At 37.1% G+C, this 26,955-nt stretch overlaps 1 protein-coding gene across 4 annotated transcripts in view; it reads right to left on the reverse strand.

Annotated features, from left to right (window-relative positions):
* Positions 1-26,955, reverse strand: part of LOC111517328 (protein bric-a-brac 1) — a 324,903-nt gene that overhangs the window by 119,743 nt on the left and 178,205 nt on the right. The window lies entirely within an intron of this gene.

A 26,955-nucleotide genomic window follows, 5' to 3' on the forward strand; every position in this document is an offset into this window, starting at 1 on the left:
ATTAAATTGAATACGGAGTCCTGGGAATAAATATTACCTACTGAATTGTATATGGAAATAGCGTAGTAGTGGATGAAATCAAGGTAGCAGTATTTTCCATCTTTCTGTGTGCATAATAGAACCATCGATAAATAATGCACTTACTCCAACGACAAAAACATATGGGAATATTTAATTACCACTCTTTTTTGAATATAGTTTTAGACACTCGACGAGATTGCAGAACATTTCCCATTTATTATTACTACCGTAGTAGTCGCGCATTTTACAAAACATGCAGGATATAGCTTTTAACCAGGCCATTTGAAATACTTACTTCAAAGTAAAAAAATAAAGACAGCTGAACGCTGCGTTGTATTCAAGCCTCTTCATGAATAAAACTTTTGATGTAAACCCTCATACAACAGAAGAAAGAAAAAGCCTGCATTCGTAAGTGAAAACTTCTTTCGCGCATAATATTTACCCCTTTCATTTTTCTGTTCGGAGGCAAAACAAAAGAAATGTAATTGAAATAACGGAATCCTCAGTCTTTTATATCAAGAAAACGGTATATGTAATTCTAGTTTCAGCATATAATTTGTGCTACATCTGCTGAAGCGGCCGTACGAGAGGCTGCGGAAAGATTGAAAAAAACGTTTGTTACATACCTGTATATAGAATGTTACATGCCTGTACATAGAATAAAGAAACTTCAATATGGCTAACAATAAAAGTTTTAAATAATGTTTTTATGCGTTTTAGGTACCTCGTCCCTTCCAGAAGTGAAGCAAGAACGAAAAACTTTTTACGTCTTCACTATATACACTGACATACCGAAACATTGACAACAATCACCAATAATGAAATATGAAATGAAAATTTCATCCGAACAGGCCCAATTAAAGTTTGAAACGGAAACTAATATCTCATATACCGGCGTTTATAAATGAATGAGCGAATCCACCAATGAAATTTTTATGTTGACATGGGTGGCCGTCATTATATTATAAAATATTCGAAAACTCCAAATTGGACGCCGATCACTATGTCAAAATCGCCATATAAATAAACGAATATTGAATAATTGAATAGATACTGGCTATTAAGTTAATATTAGGTTGTCATAGAGCTTCGATTCATCGAATTCAATTTATTACCTCCATAGTATTTAATTAGGATTCACTTGTGAAGCGAGTAAAATTATTTGACGGCAGAGAAATTCGACTAGTATTAGTTGAAAATTTATAGATTCAATAAGAAAATCATTGTACTTAATCCACTATATTTCCTGAAGGATATGAAAAAATATTTTCTAATGGCAATTGAATGTAAACACTACTAGGTTGAAAGCAAAAATAAAGCTGAAGAACAAAGGTTCTTTATGAAGCATTAAAAACTGGAAAATATCTGATACCGATTTTGAAAGACATGGTAACTGAAGTTACTAAAGGGATTTTATGCAATAAAATACGTTTTTATGATAGAATTTTTCATTCGTATATTTGGTTTTCAAGATGAGGTCGTGTCAGTTTCTATTCAAGTATGTATCTTTCTGATAATTCTCTCAAAAATCCAATATTTACAAGAATCATCAATTGGGAAGGCAGCACTAGAAACTTATTACATATTTCGCAACAAACCTAATGTGTAAAGACAGTTTCCAGTGATTTTTCCTCCTTGATCACTACCTTCGAATATGAGGACTGCGCTATTCACCCATGCATAATATATGTATCTATCTGCGCCCCTATAAAACATGCATGAATTTAAGCTACCACCCCCGTTGCTCCATTATTGAACAGGTTGAGATACCATCGGATGCAAAGTGATGTGATCGTTCAATATCTCCACAACCAGTGAGAGGCATTAATAAGGTAGAAGCGTTAAATAACGTAAGCGGAATGTTTCTGAAATGTTTGACAACAATCATGTGAAATTTGCATGAAAATCTGGGTCTTATATTGCTTCACTTAGAGCGAATGGAGATTTCCTTCTATTTAGAGACCCATTGGAGAGTAACCTATTGATTTTGAGTCAATTTAAATATACTCTTATTGTTCTTTCTGAAATAATGGAGTTTGAAAAGCACACTGGCTTGGTACATAAACATCTACATTGCCTACATCCTACTTCATATTTTCTTTCGGAAAGTTCATGATTGAAGTGGCTTTTTATATTATACCAATTGTCTTTCATTTCGTTTTTTATAGTTTGAACATCGTGCCATTTCTTAAATATCCAAAACTACATTTTTTATAACCCTATATCTAATTACTGACTCATCTACACAGATTTCCCAAATGTAATTGAAAATTTCTATAAAATCAGTAAAAGGTAAACCTAGAATTTCTGGTGTAGAATAAATCCAAAACAAGCAAATTTCCCAATCACCAGAAGACAAACTCATTTGCTGCAGGAGAGGTGTTGGTTAGCTTGTTGTCTCTAATTGAAATTATTGACATTTTTGAGTAAAATTTCAGCCACAGTGCCATAATGACATTACTGTTTTCTAGGATTACTTTCTCATTGATAGAAAATATTTCAAAACCAATTCCTCTCTAATTTTTCATTCAAAATATAGAAAATGACACGAACATGACAAAATACACTAACAAGACCTTAAAAATGTAACAGCTCCCAAACTGAAAATCTGATAAAACGAAACTTTTGGAAACGAAATGGTGCGTCAACACGAAACAGGAAATTCTTGAATAAATTTGCATATTATACCCTTCGGGTAGATCAAGGAATAACATGTGTAGCCAAAACCGGCGAAGATAATACACATTCATTTGTTTGCTCAGATTGATTATATGTATTCGAGGGACATCACAACTATGTATACTGATTCCTCGAGAAAAATGCCGCGGGAGAAGTTGACTTCGACAAATATTATTAAAACTGATCATGTAAATTAGCGAATGTTCCAGAAAAGTTATGAAGGAGAGGCAGCATAGGCTTGTGAAATAAAAGAATATACTGCATGAAAAATTCTTTGTATTGAATTAATCGCGATCCAAGTGTCAATAAATAAGCCTTACGATTTATTAATGAAACCAATCATATGAAAAAGTGATAATTATTCATTGTGTTTTTGACGAAAGAGATCACCTCACCTCTGTTTCAAATTTGTTGGGTTTCTATACGGACTTCTGAGTTGGCTTTTTGAGGTGAATTTGATAGAGTTTGTTTCAGATAGTGCTGTTCGTATTTCATATTCACCAGGATGTTTTTCAGGATATCTGAAGCCTTTGTGAAAGTGTATTCAAGATATTTTAAACAAAACCAACCATTGTCGATGTATAGAATGAGAAGACTGCAGCTGGAAGAGAAAGGATCTACTTCTTTTTTTGCTGGTTAGGAACTATCTGCCATCACTGTATATTTCTTCAAACACTCAGTGCAACCTCATGGACTTATGGCATTCTACCTCCTATGTTAACATCGTTCCAAAAATCTCGTTCTTTCGACTAGATTTCTCATGTCTATAGTCCTTTTTCACATTCTTTGAATTTGGGTTGTGTGTAAATAGTTTGCCTCTAGTGTTTTTCACTCTTCAGTTCTATTTTGTTAGGATATGCTCCGTTGCAGCAGTTTTTTCACTTTCTAAAGGCGGTCTCTGGGTGAAAATTTTCTCAGTACCCTTTATGTTAATTATTAACTCATTTCCTGATCTGGTTTAAGGCCAATATTTGGAATTAATGATCCTTTTCTAGCTCGTCAGTTTCATCTTTGCCTGTCTCTCCAAATTGTCCTTACACTATCTATTCCTGTTCACAACCCGTTCCCAAACCAAATCAAATCAAAATTGGTCATTTCCTATTACACTATATAAATAAATTATATGTACATCTCTCCCACATACGAGAAGTGAGTGGGATGGGGAGGAAAAGGATAGGTATAAGATGGGTAGGAGGAACATCAGGAGGAGACTATGGATGTCCACATAAAAAAATGTCACCACATAGCCCCGCGATGAGGTATGGAAGGGGACATGCCGTGAAGTTTCTTTTCTCTTTCTATAGTTTCTTATGGCGGGGGGCGGGGGGACATGACGTCAAGTTGTTTGTTTTCTCTTTCTATAGTTTCTTATGGAGGAGCGCACACTAATACAGGCAACGGACAGGCAAATGCCAGAACAGGAACATATTATTGCAGAAAGCGAACCTCGTTATCATCCATGAAACATTGGCCGAATTGTAGTGATTTGGCATATCCGTTGACTCTCTAAAGTTGGTCGGAATCGAAATTTCAACAAAATAGACACAAGACGAACGAACAAATGTCCATCATATTTATATAACAAAATAAGATTTCGTAGTGATGTACACACTTTAAAGGTTCGAAGGGTTACTTTCCCCTCCGTCCCATCGAACCACTTTATATCGACGATCCTTCAGAAACATATAAAGTTTGTATACTAATATTTCACAAAAATATAAAGTCATTGATTTCATAGACTTAACACTTCTGTAAAATTTTCAGTATAAACAATCAACATGTTTTCTCTCCCTCATTTCTCTCTCCTTCCTCCTTTTTCTATTTTTATCTCCAGTTTAGATTTCTCTTCTTTGAAATTATCTATAAACTTTGAGATTGATGATGAATCATCACTTGGAATTTGAATACTTTCAAAATTAAGTTTCGATGTTCGCCTGAGACACAATAACAAACACAGTAAACGATCCCTTTGGATATTTAAAACATTCTACGACAATGGTCAGTAAGACGAAGTAATTTTTCATTCGCTTTACATAGTCATAAGGGCCGTCATTAGGACGGTCAGTAACCACAAATTTTGTAATATAAAAAAATTACAGATATTTAAAGATTCGCGAGATTTTTTATATCCACTGTAAATTTTAAGTGGTAGTTATCGATAGCCTGAACTGGTGATTACCGAATCAACTCTTGAATAAAGCAGGATCAATCATTTCTTTAAATCTTAGGTACCTGTACGTACAGGGTGTTTGATTAACCCAGCAGGGATGATGCTGATCATTTGATTGTACGATTGGCAGTACAATTGTCAGATTTCTAACAACCTATGTTACTAAAACCAACGGGTATTTATGTGTGAACAAAATTTTGTATCAAAGCTATTTTTCGGGTGTGTTGACCGTGGTCTGCACGTTTCGGCTACTAATACGATAGACTCATTGCCTCATTGCCATTTATTTTATTGGTCTGGTGGTGAGAGTTTTACTCAATTGGTGGTGAGTGTGACTTCTTTCTCAATGGTTGACTTGAATGACCTGATTTGTGTGCGGTTTACAGTAGGTAGCTAAATTTAACTTATGTTTATTCCCTTTTCCTCTCGATTGAAACTGATGATGTGTTCATGAACTTTTGTCACCTTCCTATATACTCATGGAAAATGAAACCCTCGCTCCAAATTATCGAGAAGAATTAAAAACGACACCATCCTGTAAAAAATCCGTGAAAAATAAAAGACCTCATAACGAGATATCCGATGAAAAGGTTTATCTTTAACGTGCATTCGACAGAGCCTGCAATCTACAGTAGTGGGGTCCGAGAGAGGTAAATAATGAACCTGATTATGAATGTTTTATGTGGCCATCACGAGAAACCACTATTGTATAATGCATATTGGATCTTGTCAAATGCATAGAAACTGGTACGTTCATGAGTTTGACATCGTGTATTTATGGTGCGTGTTCCGCAGAACCGGTCTGGCTTCAGTAGTAGGAAAAGTTTATTGGTTTATTGGGTAATTATATAATGGGTTATGTCGAAAGTCTTATTATTTTCATCACATCACATTAAAAAATATTTCATAATTATATGAATATTATATGGGGTTTTACTTCTTAATCTTCATACAAAAATTGTGAGAAACCTCCCCAGGAAAGAATGAAACAACTGGTTTCGAAATGAACTCTTTACATACATGTGTAGAAGTTACAAACTAGAAATTATCTTATATGAAAATTGAATTACTCACACAATAGAATGGCCTATCGAAACTCATGCACATTAAATTATATGAAAAGCTCTTTCTTTTATTCAGTTTGAAATCCAAATATTCATGCCCCATGAAAGAGTTTTCGAAACCCAAAAATCCACTTGACAAATGTCGTTTCAATTGTAAATAGATATTAACAATTGGAGGTAAATTTTATCAAAAAACGATAATAATAATAAACTGAAATTTCATATTACATACAAAACTTTGTATCACGTCAATATTTATCAAGAATAAGTAATTTTTTCCATGTCATTACTTAATTCATTGAGTAAACACCCGTCAAAATTGAGTTATTTCGCCAAATACGTCTAAACATGAAAGCCGTTAATGTTTTTATTTATACACCGTCTACCAAGTAAAACAATACGGTCAAACAAAGCTTTATTTTTGATGAAAATTCCCCTGAAAAGTTAATGAAACATTCAAGGAACTCCGATTAAATTATTTACCAAACGTAGATTACAATCCGACATTAAAAGAAACTTCATTGTTAATGAGTTTTTGTTAGCGTAAATATTACAAAATATGCTCCTATACGTTCAATTATTCATGAAAATTACGTCCACATGCGATGCAGAAACCACGCAGGTGGTCTGGGAAATTAACATTATTTCTATGTGGCAAACTTTCTCTAAAACAATCGCATTGCAATAAAGTACAAAAAGTGCACCGCCAGGCCGTTGAGGCGAGTAAATTTCGGCTTGAAATGCGGCTTTGCTAAAACGATGGTATTGAATGGTTTCTATTCAACTTATCACCAAATAAACACCTTGTATTGACAGGAAATCTAAATGATCACCAAATTTCACACCGTATGACAATCATGATTGTTTATTTTGGTAGCGATATGAGGATACACTACAAAAACACACTTTTATCTATTTTCCATTATATTTCTTTATTGTTGACCGGTTTCGGCTATTATACCATTTTCAAAACTAACTGATTTTGAAAATGGTATAATAGCCGAAACCGGTCAACAATAAAGAAATATAGTGGAAAATAGACAAAAGTGTGTTTTTGTAGTGTATCCTCAGTGAACATGAATTTCCACCAAATAAACAAGTCGTCAATCGAAGAAGTGGTAGCGATATTCTAGCCCAATAACTTAACTCAATTTGGCTTCATTATACTCATACTATTGGGTGATACGCCAACATGTTATATAGCACTAACATTGGTGCTATTCGTGATTTGAAATTTGGTGATCATTTGCTAAATTCAGCCTCTGAATGAATTTTCAGTGGACATTATATTCAATCCCGGATTATATGCATTGCATATAAATCTTCTACAACTTGGAAACTGTCTGACTTTTCTGTTTCTTACAAGTCTCTGCAGGCGTATGAGCTTATTGCGTTTTCCCCATAAAACAATTTCAACTAAATTTTTCTCTGTACTAGTTCGTACATGTCCCTTGCTGAATTATACAATATTCCTTTGCCTTTTTTATAGCCCCTCTTCCCAATCTAGTTCCGTACCAAAGATATCAGTACCCCCACAGCTGATTCAGAGCCTATATAAGGAGTAGAGGATCTGATTCTGGCACAATCACCAGCTCTTCCATTGCCTGCGATTCCTGAATGTACTTACCACCCCCAGTTTCTTCAATTCTTCACGGCAATTAGTACCTTAAGTGCATCCGGGCTGTCTGTGATAATATTGATCTGCTCACTTTGTTGAAGCCTTAAATTCATTGGTTTCATTGGTTTCAGTGGTTTCAGTGGTTTTCATTGCTCCCGTTATTCCTGAACATACAAGTTTTTGCACCCTGCTTGGTTTGTTGACAGCGATCTTTCGTTTCATCTTTGGCCACCAATCCGTGAACACGGATTTAACCACCGTGACAGTACATCATATCTGGTTTGAGACCCCATGTCTTTTCATTGGTGTATTTGGCCAGCTACCATCGTCTTTCGACGCGTTCCAGATGTTCGTTCCAGGTCAATCTAGGGTGTCTGACCTAACTCAACAAATTCATCTTTTTACCTTCAGAGGTGGATTTCGCTGGGTCTGCTGGGTCTGCTATATTATTATATTTGCCCTGGACTAGTATGACTAAGTCGTCTGCATAGCAGACAAAGTACTAAGTTGTCTGCGTAGACGACGAGTACTTTGTGTCCATTATGTTCCAAACAATACAGTAACTCGTCCATTGAAAGGTTTCATATGTGTAGAGATAAAAACCCCTTCCTAAGGACAACCCCTTTGCTATCAGTGCTATCACTCTCTTTCCCATGATGGTTGTACACACCAATCTTCCCTTAGGCTAGTGTCATCAATTCCTCTTCTCCTCGACGCATGGATAATTGATTCTATGATACAAGAGACCACACTGCATCGAAAAGAGATGTACAAAACGATCTTATGAGAATATAGATACGTTTCACACTTCACCCTCCACGTTCCATGCCTCTGACTTTTCATCACTCAAAGATGTCACCTTGATGAATATACTGGATTTACGCATAAAGTAAATAAACTTAACATCTCATACCAACAGTTGGACAACTGTACAGAATGAGCAAATACCAGTGCCACACTGATACAGCCCGTAACTGTAAACAAAAACTGGATTAAAAACAATTCAAATGTTACTATAACGGTCGCTCTACACTAAGCATCGACAATCGTCGGTGTATTTTCAATATGAGTATTTCGGCCTTTTGTCCACCTGTCATGTTTGCTATCTTCAACGCTCAGGTACGCGTATTAGTATTTGCGCTCTATTATATTATTGAACTAGTCTGCAGGACCCCGCTTTACCGTTCAACGTGTTGTAACGTTACTGTTTGTTGTTTGTAACTGAATTAATATTAATTTAGTTATATTACAACGTAATGTTGGCGGTATGCAACTGCAATGTACCAAGAATATCCCGCCTCTGAATCGAAACTAGCTATTTCTATACATTATGCACTCTCACGGTTCAGATATCGCTATTGTTTACTCTATCTGCTCCAGATATAGATATTGCATGAATTATTATTCGACAAGATGATGGGGGTGGATTGTTTTGGGGTGTATGTCTGTATACGATTAGATGAGCCAGGAAAAATAAGCAAAATAGTTATGGAATAGTTATAGTTATTTGAATCCAATAAAATTTAACTCTTTTTTGAAAAGCAACGCCAAAAAGACCGGTATTTCATTTTCAGTGGAACACAGTCTGTATAGGATACAATTTTATATTTTATTACTACCACTCATCATCCCATGGGAGAACAGGATTCGATATTGCACTAGGTAATTAGTAGTTCAAGTTTTTATCTAATCGGGTAGGCGGTTTTATCGTATTCGATGAAAAAAGTGCAACCAGGGACGAATATTTGCATATTAATCTAATTATTATAATTGAAACTTCCTCAGCAAAATTATCTGAATAACCTTGCGGTTGAGACGTTTTAAAAATATACACAAACAACATCAATAATCGGATGCAAGTTGCAGTTATGTTTTCCGTTCAACCAGTTTAATTTGTTATAGACGACTTAGACAGTTTTTTCAACTATGTGAGCTTTGCCAGTTGCACATTGTTTCTTAGTTTGTACACTTTATAGACGAAGTGAAAATAAATACATTTCACAACTTATGTGACCGATTCTTGTTATATTTTTTCCTTTGCCATATACGGTCGTTTCCTTGCAATTCAAACGCTCCAAAAACGTTATATAATATTCACTGTTGATGGTATATTCCTTCTCAAGATTGCCGACGAATATTACACCACACACATCCCAAAATACTGAGCGATTTTTGTGCTTTCTGGCGCTATAGATGAGGTTCACCAGTTGCTCTCCACCCAGATGACGATCGTTTTAATTCCGGAGTGAAGTGGTGGATCCATGTGTCATCCACTGTCACATGTCGATACATAAATTCCGGTTTGTTATGTTTAAACGTGGCCACACTGCTTACAATAATCGAGACGGTCTTGTTTTTGGCCAACGGTGAGTTTGTGCGACACCCACTTCAAACAGAACTTTCTCATAGTCAAAAGCTTATGGAATATAACGGGGAAGGCCAACTGACGGCCCACGGGCAGTTTGCGAAACGCGGCCTTGTTCTTTGCGGCCCCTGAACAGCTTTAAAAAGTATTACATATTTTTCAACAAAAACATAAGAATACAATTTTTATATACAAATACAAATTGTATATTATCAGGGGAATATTCGGTTTTCTTCAAGAAAATAAAGCTCTTATTTGACGGGAAACGTTTTTCTCGAATATTTTAGAGAATGAGGGCAGAATGCTGATAGGGCATAGGTCACTAAACGTGATAGGTGCATTCTTTTTCGGAATTGGAATTATATCAGCAACCTTCCAAACATCTGAAAGATAAGTTTGTGAAAACGTATAAAATAATGAAAGAGTCGAAAGTCTCAAATGGAGTTATGGGTTTCAATGGATTATCATCGAGAACCGACAAGAATCGTCCGACAAAATTGATTTCTGTTGAGTATGAATACCTGTAGGGAAAAGTCTGAAGTTAGCTCAGCAGTCAGGCACCTCCACCCGTTACGAAGGCCACAAAATCACCATATCGCGAAATACAACAGCAGTCAATAAATTTGTTTGATTTCAATCGGGCGTAATAGCTCAATAAAACCGGCAATTATAATAAATAATCACATTACGAACCGTGAGCCGTCAAAACGGCCAACCGCACAACGCTACCGTATTAAAATGACATTTGGAACTAAAATAGCGACGGAAATCAAACAGCGGTCAACACTTTGCGATAGTATTTCATAATTAACGCACAATGATTGCATTATATCGATTGATCGACTGATTGTGGGCCCGATGATCGCATTACAGAGAGTGCCGGATGGACCGTAATCTCTGCCGGTAAAACAGCCGATGATTGATGCCGCTAAATTCGCGCTGTTTAGCGCCGCCCCCGCCACGGCCCGTTGTCGGATTAGCCTCAAAAATGAGCAACAATCAACACTATGTTGTAGTATGTGTGTGATGTTTACGTGAACCTGTAGCAGATTTGCGGCGGCCGTTGAATGAAAACGCGTGCCACATTTTCGGTAACACGTATACAGAAACTAACATTTTTGATCAAGAAAAACGATTTTTAAACAAAACATTCACGACGTCATATATTCATAATCATATTACCAAACTTATCCAAATTATAGTCAATCACAAATTTAGCGATTCCATCTATAGGGTCTTTTTTTTCGTTTTTTATTCTTTTTAAAGACCTATCGATGCCATTATGTGTGGAATATGAAAGCGTTCCGCTAGGGCGTCTCTGGATGGATCGCATCCGAAACATCCAATTTTTCATGACTCCACATGTCGTTGGTGTCCCGATCATTCAATTCAGGTCGAAAGAAGTTGGTAATCATCGACCTATAGTGCTCGTCGTTAACAGTGATGGCCTGGCCAACGTCGTTCTCAAACAAATATGGACCGATGACCTGCCAGCCCAAAATCCACACAGTGACTTTTTCGGGATACATTGGACGCTCTTGGGTATTATGTGGATTGGTATCGTTCCAAATTCGACAATTTAGTTTGTTCATGTATCCATTCATCCAGAAATGGGCCTCATAGCTGACGATGAATTTTCGAAAAAAATTAGGGTTGGTTGCCAACTGCTCCATAACCTATTTAGCGAACACACGGTGTCCATGGTCGTTGAATTTTGAGTTTGAGTTTGAGTTGTGGTCTGCCAAAGACCACAACTTGGGTCTTTGGGATTGGGATCTCAGGGTAGCCATAGTCCGTTGATATGGCTTCAACGCCGAATCCAAAACGCCGAACAACTGACAACTATAGAGACGGTTCAATCCGACACTACGGTCAGCAGTCTGATTGCTGACCGTTGAAACCTATCTGAACATTGGTTCTTCGTATCTTGGAAAAACAGTCATACATCGTTCAGGTGACACGTAGGTTATTTCACGTCGTAGGCTAAACTACTCCACGCGGTCAAGAAAACTTCACGGTCTGATTGAACTCTCACGTGACCCATTGTATTTCACAACAATAAAGCAAAAGCGTGCCACAATACGATAGTTTTAGCCTCTTTGTCGGCATTTCTTAGACATTTACGGAAGTGGTTTCACTGATTGACACGAATGTTTCGAAACTTCTGAAACTCGAACCGAACACCGAAATTATCAACGATTACGGTCATGCACTTCTGAAGTGACGGAGTTTTGAGTTTTGTTTCGTTATCTGTTCAGAAGGAAGTTCTAAGCCAAGCCGCACAATTAATAGATTGTGAAGTGTTTTCACAGACAGACCGAATTGGCAATTTGAACCTGAATAAATTATAGAAATTAAAGTAAATTATTGAAGAATGTAAACTTTCACGGCTGGAGATAACTATATGAAGGCTATTTTCCGGGTTTTCTAGTCGTGGTCTCCAGGTTCCTATACTTCGTTTCGTGGTTCCGATGTAGATCGACCCGCAGCTACTCGGAATCCGGTATACGCCTTGGTGTTGCTAGAGGTTCTCTAGGGTCCTTCGCCCACCGAAGACTTTGCTGATAGCAAAGGTATCCAGCTTTAAGTAATACTTATTGTCTCTTTTTTCTATTGAAATTATCCCTATGCTTCTGAATCTCTATTGCCTCTCTATATATTCTTCAGTAGTAATTTTGGGTACTGTCGAGTATTATTACTATGTCTTCAACTTGTCAATTTGTCCGATTTGTTTCTCTTGTGTTCGGAGAGATACTCGTCTCTCCGAACCAGCAGCAGACCGACCAGCAGCTACACGGTATACCCCTGGCGTTGCTAGAGGTTCTCTAGAATCCTTCGCTGACCTGAGACTTTGCCTGAACAAAAACTCAAATCACCAGCCACAACAAAAGAGATGGGTGATTGAAACGTTAGTTGAAAGAGCACAACGAATCTGTGAACCTGATCGTCTGTCTGAAGAACTAAACCTGAAAATGCATTGGATACAGCAAAAGAGAATTCGAGAGGATCATACGATTCAGGTGAGAGAACAACCTCAGTTAGGCCAATGAAAGCTTTCTTTCCTAATGTCAAAAGTATCACAGACCGGATTGGTAGAATCTTAGTGAAACACGTCGTGAAACCAATATTTAGGCCAACAAAAACCATCAGGTAAAGTCTAGGGTCAACGAAGGACCCTAGAGAACCTCTAGCAACGCCAGGAGTATACCGGATTCCGTGTAGCTGCGGGTCGTTCTACATCGGCACCACGAAACGAAGTATAGGGACCCCTAGTGATGCTTTGGAAACAACAGTTAAAAGAACCAGAACGCCAGGTTGGTATTGCGACCATTACCACATCGCCTTTAAAAATGTCTACCGCAGCCGTAAACGAAACGTCAAGTTATCGTTAATAGAACAGAAATATGTATAACGTATCTGGACGAAACCCACTGTCGTTCTTTCAAATAAAGAAAAAAAATAAAATTATTCATACTGGATCTATTATTATATTAATTTCCAACAGGAATAAAAAGTGGAAAAGATGCACTAGGTATCTCCAAACGAATCCTTAAGAGTAACATTGAACTCACTCAGAGTATACAGACTCATTATAGTGAGAAGTTTTTTCACTGTACTTCTGAAAAGTCTGTGTGGCAGATGTTTCATTTTTTCAGGAAGTAAATTGAAGCAAGTGATGCCAATTGATTTGCTTTTATCCAATCTTCTTAAGAGGGGCACAAAATTATTTCCATTGCGTGTTTTGTAGGAGTGAATATCCGAGTGTGTTGTGAATATGTGATAATTTTCTTTGACATGCAGAACATTGTCAAAGATGATTTGTGAGAATAGAGTCATGATTCCTGTATTCTCAAACAAAGGCTTACAGTGTTCATTATATTCAGCTTTAACAATGCTACGTACAGCAGCTTTTTGCAAGACAAATACTCTTTGAAGATGGGTGTAACTTGCACTACCCCAGCACAGCAACCCATAACTCTTTGCTGAGTGGAACAAGGCGTAGCATGTCATTAGAGCTGCTTTCTGACCAGCCGTTGTAGCTATTCGCCTAATGGCATGAACATATTTTGCTAGTTTGTTGCAAATATTACTGATGTGGGTGGTCCAGGCAAGAGACGAGTCAAGAAGAACTCCCAAAAATGTTATACTTTCTGATGTAGAAATGGCATCAGTGCGATAGTTTGAAAATACACAAATTTCTGTTTTTGTTTCATTCATATACAGTTCATTAGAGTCAAACCACTGTTTAGCAGAAGCACAAATATTTGCCGATATGTTATCAACATCACAGGTTCTATCTATATGTACAGAAAATAACGTGTCGTCAGCGTATAATATTGTCAATAATTCTAGTTTGAGATCCATATATGAAGGTAAGTCATTAGCATAAATTAGGAACAGGAAAGGCCCCAGTATGGATCCTTGTGGGACTCCCCTTTTGATAATACGTTCTTGACTCATCATATTGTTATTGTGAACTCTTTGTGTTCTGTTAGCTAAATATGATTCAATTGTTCTATTGGGAATTCCTCTTATGCCATACCATTCTAATTTCTCCAACAGTTTATCATGACTGACATAATCAAAAGCCTTAGACAGATCTGTGAAGATAGTTAAACAGGATTGTTTATTTTCAAAAGCTTCAATAATGTTTTTAGCTAATTTGTTTATAGCGTCTATGGCACTTTTACCTTAGTGTTCGTATCCTATAACCAACCAGCAATGTAAATTGTCCCACTATGAATGCAACCATTAAAGCTGCACGGAAAACACAATTCATTCGATAACATTTTAAAGAGAGGCGTTTATTTAAAACGCGCAACATAATGTTGTTACAAAACGTGCGAAGTGGAAAACTGATTGAAATATATGATTCATTAATGAAATTATTGGAAATTTATTGTATGATCGCCGACCTTATAATAATAAATGATTTGTTTTTAACAGCGTTTCGGGCGCACCGTCAATGAAAATTGTTGCGGTAATTGTGTGTAACACTTTCGAAATACTCCGACAGATTGTGATCAGCCTCATTCGATGAATGAGGCTGATTTTCCGTGAATGGTTTCGATTTTCGATCAGCTGATGACGATGAAAAGAGTCTCTTCATGGAAATATATGCTGGTAAATTTTATTGGATTTATATCGCTCGATTATCAATTTGACTTCCGGAAGCAAAGATCAAAAGGCAATCTTCTTACATACAAGTGTGTTCAGAAACTTTCCTTTAAACAAATATTTGTTTGTCTACATTGAAGTTGTTGCCTTTGAAATAGCTATAGGGTTTTTCCTACAACTATTTTGTTTAGAAACATTTCATTTCGTTATTGATTTTCATTATTGTATTATAAATTCTTGTTAGGAAATTACCTTTTTGCAACTCTATTATCGAGCAGTCGTACAATTTATCTATCTGCTTGGGTTTTTTATGTTAATTCTTTTATTTTAATTTTTAGTCAGCATTTTTGTATTTTCTTTCGTCGCATATCATTGAAAGGCTCTCGTCGCTTGCCAAAAAACACATGGAGATTTTAAAACGACAGGCGCCACTTGGGAGGTTTCGAGAAGGTACTCATTGTTAAGACTTTGATGTATTAAGACAAGGGCCCAAATGGTTGATCTTTTGTGAATATATTTATGACCACGACAATTATTGCCAGTGGTGATTTCTCAAGAATTAATTTCGAACACATGTTTTAGCCGATGCAGCATTCGCTTCTGAGATTTCGAGGCCATGTCTGGCGAATATAGAAGGAAACGTCATCAATTAAAGTATTGTTATTGGCCAAATGTTCACGAACAAACAATAAAGCACGAGCATGAATTGTTTTTCCAAAAATCCAGGCATTTTTTATATTGCTTCACGCAAATCATCAACGGTTTATCTGATTGTGGTTCGATGATCCTTCGTAACCATTTCTTTCACTTTTTCCAATTGGAGGTTGAACAAAGATAATCTCTTTAATGTAGATACCATTTTCATTGACTGTTCTTGTGTTACTCGAATTATAGTTAGTTACTCTATCACCGCTTTCTGTTCAATCCACGACTTATGATACACCTTGTATTTTGTACTTTTGAACTGTGGAAAAAGGGTCATGAATAAAATTACCGTTAATGATATATTTTTCCAGATAATTGTATATATTTCTCACATGAATGTGATAAGAATGTTTCTATGAATTTTCGGCCGATAAACTAATTTTCTCAGTATTTCCACTACATCCAACTCATTCTGAAATAACTTATACAAATATGGAAACTTTAATGCCTATTAACCCATATAACAGATATCAAGAACTGCAACATATTACACTTCATCAAAGCAGCTTCCTACATTATATCCGCGCTGTCAATTCAAAGTTAATTTCCATTAAAACGTAATTCGCGCAGTTACCGCCAGGGCACTACTCTTATTAACGGGCGCTACTGAACCAACTTCCAATGTAATTTAACATTTTGGATGGCACTACCGGAATGTAATATTACATTTACGTAAGTTATAATTAATGGGCGCCATATAATTTCTCTGCTTCCTCCGATGCAGACAGTGGCACAACTCCCGAAACTTCTAGTACCAGCGGATAAACCCCTGATATGTATTGATGAAGAATGTAGCAACTGAACTCTGAAAAAGAAAAATAATTTTACAAAACAACAGAAAGGGTAATCAATGGAAAAACATTCTGAAACACTTGCTTCGCATCGAGGTAATTTATGGAAATAACCTACAAAGAAATCTGGAATGACATGTAAGTATCCATGTTACCTCAAACCTGTTACCTCAATGCAGACAGTTTTCTTTTTTGATTCCAGATACATACTGTTAGGTTTTCCCCGTGGGTTTTCCAATAATCGACTACACTGTACAATAATGAAACTAAACTTCATGTCACTGTTGATATAACCAAACACTTCAACTAAAACTTCAAAGGAATATTCAAATATCTATCGCCTTATTTGAATTCACTCCGCACTGCACTGTCACTTGACTTGACTTCTGGATCGGGGTGTGGGTAGCATTTCTATATGGTAATCGAATCATCTCGTAGCCAATAGGGAATTTGCTAGAAGTCTATCGAAGCGACGAGGCATCTAACTAGAACAAACGCGAAGCGCACGTCCAGTTGAGCGCGATCATGGCCACGTCACAATTGATTCATGACGACCAGCGGCGGCCGGCGTTATTTTTCACGGGATTATTTACAACAATACAAAGCCAAATGAGGTTCAAAATCATGAGTTCTCTTTCGTTCTTATTGTTGGCGAAGGAAGTTACTAAAACTATGTATCTAGATATTCTCTATGTCCAACTAACAACGATGAAAAAATTACAATCACTTCACCGCAAATTTTTTGCAAACATAATCTTCGTGAGTTCAGTACGGAAGAAAAGTTGTACTTACCTTCTAAAATACACTCTAATAATTTTGACTTTGCACAATTCCCGAGAGAAGACCCACAACCACCCTCCACTTGCAGCGTCCTTCCTTTTAATGGAACTTCCTCAATTTCTTGTGACGTAAAATACTGTATATTTTCTAGAATATTCAATGGAGATATTTTCTGGAATATTCCATGAAGATATTTTCCGAATTTCACCGCAAATTTTTCTGCAAACATAATCTTCTCCTGTACGAAAGGAAAGTTGTATCTACCTCCTGAAATACACTCCAAGAATTTTTTCTTTGTACAATTCGCGAGGGAAGACCCACCACCACTCACCACTTGCAGCATCCTCCCTTGTAATGGAGCTTCATCACTTTCCAGGCTACATCTCTACTGCAGCAAAGAAACTAAACAGTGATGATCCATGATGCACCGTTTAGACCTATTCTTACATGTGTAAGATTCAGACGATTCAAGGCGTACATTGTGGTTTCTTGACAAATAAAAAAGTTCATCAATCCGTATTATATTGCTAGTAACTCTTTCCTATTTGTTTGAAGGTAGTTGACAACCACTGCAAGGTAAAACATCATCTTTTGTGAAAAATTTAAGGCATTTCGTTGAACTACTAGGGGAAATCGAAGTCAAAGAGTTTCGACGTGGAAAGCATCTACACCAACGTTCCTGTCGAAGAAGCATTTCAAATCATACTGAAGAAGCTATCCGAAAATGGGGGACCTGAAAGATAGAACAAACTTACCGATACAAGTAATCATGGAATTACTAGGGTGCTATGTACGAAACTGCTACTTTCAACTGAAGGACGAATTCTTTACGCAAGATGAGGGACTGCTAATGGGATCGCCACTTTCACCTGTTATAGCCAATGTATATATGGAGTAGTTTGAAACTCTGGCCATTGGAGAAGCCAACAAGAAGCCCCGAGTCTGGTTAAGATACGTAGACGACACCAACATAATATGGAACCATGGGAATGCAGAACTGGACACTTTCCTGAAGCACATCAACAACGTAAGCCCTTCCATCACTTTAACAATGGAGAAGGAAGTCCACAACGAATTGCCTTTCTTAGACGTATTGGTGAAGAGGACCGACACTGGATGGGAAACATCTGTATATCGAAAAGCCACTCACACAGGACAGTATCTGAACTAAAAATCCAACCACCATCATCGACTAAGAGAGGAATCATCAAGACTCTACTAAACCGTACTTTTGGGCTCTGTAATACAAAGGAAGGTCTCGAAAAGGAACTAGGCATCATCAAAAATTACCTACAACGAAATGGTTACTCCAGAGTGGTGGTAGAACAGGCATTAGCTAGAAGACAGCAAGAACTCCATAAGGAAGAGAAGCCGCCACAACCAGTACTTGTACTCCCCTACATCAGAGGATTATCGGAAAGGATAAGAAGGATTGGGTCCAAGTACAATATCAGGACCTGCTTCAGATCTGGGAACACTATCCGTAGCAGCCTACAAAAACCAGGCCACCAAACGCGGACTGCGATTCCAAGAATTGCAATTACCGGGTACCTTACGAGTGCGGAGAATCATACATCGGTGAAACTAAGAGGCCATTGAAAGTTCGCATTGCTGAGCACAAGAAACACACACCGACGGAAAACCAGCAAATCCGGAATAGCAGAGCATGTTTGGACTCATCAACATAATATCAAGTGGGTTCAAGCTGAAATCATCCACAAAGAGGAACACTGGTTTAGGAAAAAACTCAAAGAAGCCGCGTATATTTTGTCCAACAACGCATCTAGTCAAGCTAGCGTAGACATACGTAACATATGGAAACCTCTAATCAAGCGAAAAACGACCAATTCCCGCCAAACGGTCCCGCTAAAAACCAATGAAGCGGAAAAAGAGAAGAGGGAATAGGTAAAAGCACTCGAGCGACCTATAAATAGTACTAGTTGAATGTTCCCAGCTACGGGGTATTAAAATGGATATGAAGGAATTGATATTACCCCTTAATATATAGAGAAATAGAGGTGCAGAAAGGTGCAACCTTGGTAAGTTTCACCATTTGAATACCAAGCTTCAGGGGGTTAGTGTCAAGTTTTTTAATTACTATCGAATGAGTTCCGAAACATTTCAGTACATATTAAATTATATTTCTCCATCTGTTCGGCTAAATGAGACCCTAAAATCCCATTTCTATCGGATTGGACCGGCGGAAGGCCGTTTACGGCCGAACAGTAATGTCTAGTGGACGAGCTCCGATGCTTTCTCTTGTCATTCGGACGTGCACGACCGTACAACGGCCGAGGAGTGTTCGGCAGAAAACAGTTCCAGCGGACGGTCGGCCGTACTAGGAAAATGATCGTACTTCTTAAGTTTCCGCAGTGTTTAGTGAACAATATAAGGTACTTTCTTGCAGGTGACGAAAAGACAAGAAACATTCATAATTCTTCCACCTTTCCACTGGATGTATCACAGAAACATCTTCCCCAACCACTTTTCCGGTAATCACGATCACAAACGACACTGTCATGTAGACAGATACGGAAACTGCCCCTTGTACATCGACAAAGTTCCAGCATTATCACCGGCCAATTATCCTAGTTTCGAGCCATCGATATACGTCCGCAGGACAACGGCAAATCAGTCATACATCCGAATTGTCTGGTGCATCAGCGGGCAAATGAAGACGAAGTAGATTGAAGAGAGAATGGCGTCGCGTCGGTCGTCCGACGACGTATTAATCAAAGTTTAAGCTCCGTAATAATGCGCACTGGCTGTACGTCAGCATTATTCCTATTTTACAGCAAAACTCAATCAGGGACTAATATATTAGAGCTGTAAATTGGCAATCAATGTTTCCATGCATATGTATGTGTGTGGGGCGGAGGCGGCGCGTGGGGGGGCACAGGTAGGGCTTCGGCCGCCATGTAATAACGCAACGCTAGATTGCATCGTATATTAAGCAACATCCAATATAGATAGGACAGTTTTAAAATCAAATTTTCTCTATCTATCATGTGTACGGTTTATAATTTCCAGCATTAATACAATGCACAGGATGTTAATCTGCAATAACCGTTCGCGCGCTGGGATTTGTCCCCGATTTCGATTCCGATTCGCTTCACTCTCGTGCCTCCATCTATCTAATTTAAGGTTTATAGTTTATTACCGGATTTCGATGGAAAAACGAGAAAATATATACTGCGAACAACGTTAACGAAGTCTGTGCTACTGCATGAAAAATCAAAGGAATATTTGGATTTCGGATCGCCAGTGATGATATATGGAAACGAATCAAGTACGGGGATATTGATTTCTGTTTGAGGGTAGCACGAGGAAGAAGCACATTTTGTTATATAATACTTAATACAGTGTGTAAACTTGGAAGTGATCCTTGAGAAGGAGACATGAAAGTTTTCGTCAACGGGAAATTCCGAGATGGGGGCTGGGTACCCTTCGTTGATCTCTCAATGAAAAAGAACCAACAGAGAGAACACAAAGAGGGTTATATAAAAATCCGAAGCTAAAAAGGAATGTGCTACTTAGACCTATCATGAATGCGATTGCTTCACCAACTTATGAGCTGACCAAATACTTGACAACTCTCCTGCAGCCATTTATAGGAAATACAGAGTCACTTATCAAGGACTCGACACACTTTATCGACAAGTTAATAATAATAATAATAATAATAACAGGTCTTTATTCATCGTAATAAAAATAAACAGTAGAAAGATATGATGAAACATAATATGATGAATGGGCGAGGTTCAGCTATTATAGCTGCTTTCAAACCTAACCTTTCAAACTATAAAAGAATGCATGGTATCGTAAATAAATAATAAATTATTATAAATAAAATAACTATAAAATAACACAAAATGATAAAATCGCGATATGGTAAAACAACATCTGGGAAATCGAAACCTATTTGATAAGCATGAGAACAGTATTGTGGTAACTTGTTGACTCGTTGATATTAGAGCTTTGAGTCTTTTTTTAATGTTCTTGAGAGGTAACTGTTTGAAGTCTACAGGTATGGTGTTATACAATTTAGCTGCCATGTATGAGAAACTACGTGTAAAAATAGCCGAATTATGATTGGATATAAACAAGAGGTGTTGATTGCGACTGTTATTGTTGAAAGATAGTGAAATGAGTTTATCACGCAGATAGGCTGGAGTTCCGGTTTGCAATATTTTATGAGTGAACGTGAGAAGGTGCAGTTCTCTCACGGCATTAAGTTTCCGCCAAGCTGAATTCTCAAAGGATGAGCTTATGTGATCGTATTTACGGATTCCATACGAAAATCGAATACAACTATTTTGTATTTTCTGATGACGCCGATCATCAGTTTGTAGTAAAGCTGGTCCGTAAATGCTATCACAGTAGGCCAGTCTTGAGAGTATCAGAGACTCACAGAGGCTGAGTTTCAAGTTTTTAGACATTACAAGTCTGTTAGGATATAACTGCCTCAAAATATTGAAAGAAGATTTGCATATGTAATTAACATATTTTGTGAATCTAAGTTCGGTGTCAAGCCATAAACCTAAATTTTTACTTGCCTCTACATAAGGGATAGCGTGATTATCGATGTGAATAGATAGAGATTCACGCACCGTACTTCTTCTATTTTTTGGTCCGAAAAGTATAACTTGCGATGTATTTGGATTGAGTTTTAAATTGTGTGCGCAGGATATATCAAATAGCGATTTAAGATTTCTATTGATGAGTTTTTCGACCTCTTTAGTTTCATGAAAACTGAAAGACGTATATAGTTGGGTATCATCGGCGTAGTGGTGAATTTTGCATGTCTGTATGTATTTATGGAAATCACTTATGTAGAGAGCAAAAAGAAGTGGTCCAAACACTGAACCTTGTGGTACTCTATATCTTCTGGCCAATGAAGTAGATTGTTCACCATCCAGTATGACATTTTGCGTCCGTTCTGATAAATATGTGTCTAAAAGAGTTACTGCGCTGCGAGAAAAACCAAAAAACTGAAGTTTTTTACACAAGATAAAAGAATCTACGGTGTCAAAAGCCTTGCTGTAATCAAGCAAAATGAGACAAGTGATTTTTTTTCCATCACATGACTTGAAAATATCATCAGTGATAAGAGGGTCAGTGCTGTTGTTGTACTAAATTGTGGGCGAAACCCCGATTGCACGTCAGAAATGAGATTTTTCTCCACAGAGTAGTTGGAAATTTGATTCTTCATTATCATTTCCAGTGCTTTCGACATAGTAGGAAGTAGGCTGATGGGTCGAAAATCAGACAATTCGGTGGGATTGCTACATTTTGCTAGAGGGGTTGTTGTTGTGATAATGGAATTGAAAATAAATGTAATATGCGGCAGTAATTGAGGTATCACCAGATATAACATACGGATAGAAATTTTGTCACAACCTACAGAACTATTTTTGATTTTATTTAAATATCTTCTGACTGTTTCACTATCAATAGTTTTGAAGGAGAAAAGTTAGTTAGGTCCTGGAGACATACTAGAGAGCTTCAACGTGGTCTCCTGATACACGATGGTTTCAATCAAGGACACGAGAAACCCAAGAGACTCTAGCCTTCTTGGATGTTCGTCTGAATCAGACGTGAAGATGGTACATTGGCCCGCAGAGTGTACAGGAAACCAACACACCTAGACAGGTACCTGAACGAAATTCTAACCATTACCCACAACAAAACGTTAGTTGAGAGAACATGACGTATTTGTGGAGCTGATAGTCCTCCTGAGGAACTCAAGCACCTGAAAAATGCCTTCAAAGGGAGTGGATACAGCGAAGGAGAATCGAGCAAGCCATACGATCCATACGGCCAAAATAACACCAGCTAGGCTGGTCGAGGGAAATGCTTTCCTTACCTACGTTGATAGTATCTCAGAAAAACACACGTGAAACCAATATTCAGGACAACAAAAACTATCAGACAAAGTCAAAGGTCAGCAAGGACTCCAGAGATCCTTCAGCAACACCCAGGGTATACCAGATTCCTTGTAGCAAAGGTATATTGAGAGGCAATAGGAATTCAAAAACACGGAGATAATCTCAATAGAAAATAAGAGGCAATGAAGATCAATAAAATCTGGCTTCATGTCCACTAACACTGAATATTTCAATAATCTGAAAAAATAACACTGAATGTTTCCCAAAATTGAAGATCCTACCAACAATGTTTTGATTAAAAGGAAAAACCATTCGTAAAAATCATTACGAAGCTCTCGTGATCATCGTATTCCTCAACAACATAATTCCATTCAGAATAATACATATTATGAAAGAAAAAGACGATGCAAATGTAAGAAGCTCGCAAGATCCATATAAATTATTTCATGCATATTATATTATACTTCCAATTCCGTTCTTTATCTCTTTTGGTGAACTCAAAAGTGGTATTTAAGTTCATCTCAGCTAAAAAGATGCAAGGCTTGAATTTTTCTTTGATATATTATTCATTCTGGAAGAAATGGTCTACTAGAATTTGAAGGGACTATTGAAATTTTTCCAAGATCCCCGAAAATGTAATGAATGTAGAATATTTTTTGCAGTCAGATATTTTGAAGGATTAGTTGGTTGGCTTATTGAAGGTGAGTCAGTTAGAAGTTGAAGATCATGAACATGTTTAAGTCATCCTATCCAAGAAAATCGCATAGATCAATGATATGTTTCCCTCAATATGATAATTTTATAAATCTTACAAATAAAATTTTCATTCTAGACGCGTTTGGCTAATACCGTAGCTTCATCGATAGTAGCATCATCAATTAAAACAGAGACCATGTATTTAGATCCTTTTTCTGTGGCTATATCGTCGTGAGCATATTATGTGGATTGCTTCTGAAAGAGGCATCAAAGATATATTCATTCCAATATTATTAAGAAGGCAGAAAAGCTTGAATCTTGTAAAAATTTGAGGAAGTAACTGATCACTTCTAGTTCTATATTTTGTGATAGAAGCACCTGGATTAACGAACCCGTTTATTGAACGAAGGGTTCAGTAAGGGACAAGTATGAAAGTTCTCATTATGTATCTTGCTGTTGAATAATTGAAAAGATATTGGACCTGAATCATCATTAGCATTGTTATTAAACTCAACATTGGAGGAATCTTGGCGTATTTAGTTCACGGTTCTACCGAAAATGAGCTGTATTATCATTTCGGTGACACAACTTTTGTTGTGTTAATATTGCGATGAGGCATGGAAAACAACACTCAGACTGACTGCCCATTATGTTAGATCGTAAATGGCCATAATGGTTTTATCGGCTCTGATAGTATAATAACGTCAGTTAGTGGTGCTAAAATAAAATAAAATCGGATACTTTTTGCCACAATGTAACGTGCATGAGTCGATTACAAAGTGAGGACTTAAAGTATAGTTAATACGTCCAGTATACAATGTTTCTTTATGGGGTCGTTTAATGAATTGGAATGATGAAAATCGGAATATTCCTTTAGTGTTGAACGGTTAATGAACACTACTATGTTGATTAACGATATGCGGGTCTATACAATTCGTTATTCGCCCTTTGATGGCCCAGTAAAAAGAGCTTTGGAATATCAGAAGGTTTCGAACTCAGTGAAACTATATTTCTGTAAATACATTGCGATAATGTAGGCAAAAACACGAATTTTAAATAATTTTATCACCTATTTTGTCATTTCTCTGGCTAATTGAAAAAATAGACAACAAATATAAGCCAACTTTTCAGTTTGAACAATGTATACACGTTCAAGTTATTCAATAATTTTTTTCGCGCTCCCCTAGTTGTTATCATATTCGTTTTTTATGAGTTGGATTTGATAAAATGTCCATTTGAAATAGCTGCCTTAATCTATTTCTGTGACACTAGAAATTCATTTAAACAAATTCAAAAAGGCACTCTGGGTGAATGAATTATTGATGAGGAAATCGAAAAATATTACAAAACAGTCTCACTAACGACTAACTTCGAAATATACAATCTTCGCCCTTGCACTCACTGATTATGTCTGCCGCAGTAGCAGACGAAACATTTGGTATGTTCTATCCCACAAACTAATAGTCCGACAGCTGTGAAATTTTCACACGTGTCTTTTGAAGGTTAAGGTTGACTAAAACTCATATGGAATACATACTAGTAGCGCTCTCTGTGTGTTAGCTTACGAACTTTTCAGCGCACTGAAGAAGTTGTATAGGGTTTGTAACGATTATGCTCTGTCTATACTAGCCGTAACGTATCATGTTAGCGGTTGAGTTATAAATGCCTTATAGCTTGAGGAGTTGCATAAACGAACTTTAATGAAGTTCGATAGTTGAATTTTAAAAACAGCCTGGGCGTATTGTTGTAGTTGTCCTTGTTATACAAAGCGATAAAATGCAACTTGCTGCATATTGATTTAGGGTCAGATGTACTGTAGCCAGAGCGGTAAGTGTACAATATGAACACATTCATAAGCAAACGCAATACTCGGTTTTATTATGTTATATGAAAAGTTTTTATACGCTGCCTATTGGATGTTTTCCATTACACGGCGACGGTGATCAGAATTGCAGACCATATTCGAGTTTACGACCCCCGTTCGGGCAGTATATTGCACCAGGCAACATTATAAAATGTAAAAACTACCAACAATGTATTTTTTGTCGAATGATAGACCGGCACCGAAACTTTTATTGGGACATAACCGAGGCAATAAAATATTTCTATAAAATATTTCACGAACATAATAAAGGTACATTTCTAATTTTGAGAATCATTCCTTTCTGATAGTCTGCGGGAGAAAGAATATTTCGTTGCGGCGATATTAAACTTTTATGATGTTTTATATTTTATTCACGGTTGCTCACTCGACGTTCTTGCTGAATTGTATAACTTCAGTTGAACGAATGTTCCTTTACAGACAGATTAAAATACTTTTTGAGAATGTTTTGTTATGTGCTTGCGAAAATATTCCTTATTTTCAGATGAAATGTAATATTCCGGAATTATGACTAAAACCTCTCAAATACCTCTTCAGCTTTGTATGTTTCAGTTAGATCCAACTTTTCAAACTTTCCGAGCGAGAGAGAAAAATGGGAGAACGTTGCAAGAAACATTACAAAAAATATATTTCTGTGTTTCAACAGAAACAAAAGGGATGTAAGGAAAGCTGTTGTTATTATTAAAAGGAAACGTAATTCTTCAAAGAGAATCAATTTAAGAAAATGTACCTACATAGTGAGATGTGGTAAATGCCTGAAACAACTACTTTCCCGGATGATACTACGCTGGACACTGAACTATATTCGACAGATATTTATGCAAGATACCCCACAAAGGATAAACTTGCAGATGTCCATCATGTTATCAACCGGGAAAGCAGTCGTTTTCCGGCAAGTATTTTCCAGATCCATCTGTATGTTGCAGAATATAGATGTAAAATGGAAACTTTTTCTACTCTTCGAGGTGAACAAGGCTTGTTTCGGCCAGTCAAAATTTTTGAAAATTATTTTGAACTCGGCATTTCGCAGACTACAACTTGGCGAATTTTGGGTCGTAACTTGGGTCTGCACTTGCACAAAATTCAACTGACCCAGGAACTGAAGATAAACGCCCATAGGCAACAACGTGTGTTTGCTGAATGGTCTCTGGAGCAGTTGGCAACTTGCCCTAACTTTC

The sequence above is a fragment of the Leptinotarsa decemlineata genome, unplaced genomic scaffold (assembly GCF_025532065.1).
Source record: "Leptinotarsa decemlineata unplaced genomic scaffold, Ldec_3_MD MMD2_tig00001719_RagTag_RagTag, whole genome shotgun sequence".
Classification (NCBI taxonomy): domain Eukaryota; kingdom Metazoa; phylum Arthropoda; class Insecta; order Coleoptera; family Chrysomelidae; genus Leptinotarsa; species Leptinotarsa decemlineata.